We start from the raw sequence: 2,517 nt of genomic DNA on the forward strand, positions 1-2,517 counted from the left end.
CTGGACTAACAGAAACAGGAGAAAAGATTTACTAAATAAAATGGCAGTTCACCCCTACAGCTTCACCTAACTTAACCTAGCCAACACTAAACACAGAGTGGGACAAAAACCAAATGAACAAAGAAACTACAAAGTGCTCAAATCAAAAGCAGGTGGAGAAGATCTCTGGGCTGCATCAGGGATGGGCTCCAGCCCAGCTCCCTTCTCGTGGGCTGAAGGTCCAAGCGGAGGTTTTGAAGGCTCCCCTCCTTCAGGTTGGACCAATGGGGAGCCACACCTCCAGCACCACACCTCAAACAAATGCAGAAAAACACACAAAGATCCACAAACACACAGGAGTCCCACTCTGACAAAAATACACCGCACCACAAAGAAAGACAAAACCAAATACGGCCACAGCCGTAACACCCCTCAAAAGGTTAATGTAGGCAGTCTTGATTTAAAAAAAAAAGCCTGGGCAGCAGGCTGAGGACAAAACTACAACAAAAAATGGCATTTGATTTCTTCAAATGCCATTTTTTGGCAGAATAATGCAACCACCAGGGACACAATCCAGTGTCTCTGCGTGCCGGTCCCAAGTCCGGGTAAATGCAGAGGGTTCTGCCAGGAAGGTCACCGGAATAGACCCAAACCAAATCATCACAAACATAAGTTTACTTCTGATCAGTTGTGTTTGGGTTAACTCCTACCTCCACTGCTGGGTTGACCTACATGGTAGAAATCCTTGAATCTGTTGATGTACACCAAAGTCAGGGTCACCATTCATCTAAAGAAGGGGTCCTTGAGAGCCTGGTTGGTTTGTGGGACTCCTCCATCAGCTGACAGGTACCGACAGTTGAAGCGAGCTGCAGTCTGGACTGTTGTTGAGATTCTAGTTGTAGATCAGCTCTTCTCTCTCCATAGGGTGCTGGAGGGTTTGTGGAGTCATCCACTCCTTATGTGTTTGTAGATTTGGAGAAAGGGTTCACCCATGGTGTCATGTGGACGATGCAGCGTGAGTTTGGGGTCAGGTCCATGTACTACCAGACAGAGGTGGGGGCTCGAGTCACATGACTTGGACTCGAGCCAGACTCGAGTCATGAATTTGACGACTTTAGACTCGACTTGGACTTTCCTACCTCTGACTCGTGTCTTGACTCGGACTTTGATATACATAACTTGTGACTAGACTCCGACTTTAAATTAGACAATATTTTCACTGACTGGTCAAGATGGGGCCTAACTTGGTATTTGTAGGCTTCAAGTTTCTGAAAATCTATTTTTAAACTAAAATGCTTCTACAATAAATGTAGTTTAAAATTCTCCAAAAATATCTTCTTCTTTTTTCTTTTACAGATGATGGAGATTCAATGAAAATGTTAAATTGTAGAAGTTTCAAAGGTTTTCAACCAATTCAGCTTCTTCTTCTCACAACTGTCGATTCTCAGTTTTCTGTGGGTAAAAAGTGAAAGCTACCTAGCGCTCTCGACTGCTGACTTTGAAGCATCTTCCAACATATTCGTCCCATAATGCACTCAGAAGGAGGGTGTGATAATCATCAGCTAACTCTCAGGGATTCAGTCGATTAGGGTGACGGTGACAGTAATGATAAGTGACGGCTCTGGCAGCAGCACATACTCCTGTAGCCTCGGGATGCTCCCTTTTGATTCATCCAATAATGCAAACAGTCACAAAGAACCTACAATCGAACAATGGGCGAGACTCGCAATGGCGAAAAAAAGGAAAGTAACCTCCTCCAGACATTTAAGAGCAATTGAAGGTGACGTAGTTTGACCGTTTTTAGTGCCGTCCCACATTAATGTCACTCTGATCAAGTCACAGATGCTGCCACTATCACATGTAAATTCACTGGATTTATTTGGTGGCTACTTATACTTTGTTCAAAAATAAGACAGTAGTTTAAATATTTTACTGATAGACAAGATCTAAACAGTCACCTTTAAAGATAAAATATACATTTTTTTTATGAGAGTGGAGGAGCCACCAGTAAAATAAATTAATGCACTTATGAGAATAAAGTTATGAGAAAAAAGTCGTAATTTTATGGGAATAAAGTTACGGAAAAAAGTCCAAATTTGAAGTTTTACCTAATTTAAATTCATACAATTATGAGTCACAAGAAGGTTCTTGACCCACAAGGAGTGGATTTCTGTTTACACCTTCAGCAATATAGTTGCAGAGATCCAAATACATTATAATCGCCATAAATGCTGCATTGATGGATTTAGTTGGAACGTTTTCATGTAAAATTGCAACTTTTTTCCTATAATTTTACCACTGTTTTTGTAAATGTATAATTTTTCTCATAAATGTTAAAGTTTTTTTTCTCATACAATTACATCCCTCTTCTGATCAATGTATGAATTTATTCTTGAAAAATCATATTTTTCTCATGAATTTACAAGGTTATTGTTGTAAAAATTTGACTCCTCAAAATTTGCGAGTTTATTCAAGTAAAGTCCAACTTTTTCTCATAAATGTACAACTTTCTTCTCGTACAATTACGTCATTGTTCTG

The sequence above is a fragment of the Oryzias melastigma genome, linkage group LG23 (genome assembly GCF_002922805.2).
Source record: "Oryzias melastigma strain HK-1 linkage group LG23, ASM292280v2, whole genome shotgun sequence".
Lineage (NCBI taxonomy): Eukaryota > Metazoa > Chordata > Actinopteri > Beloniformes > Adrianichthyidae > Oryzias > Oryzias melastigma.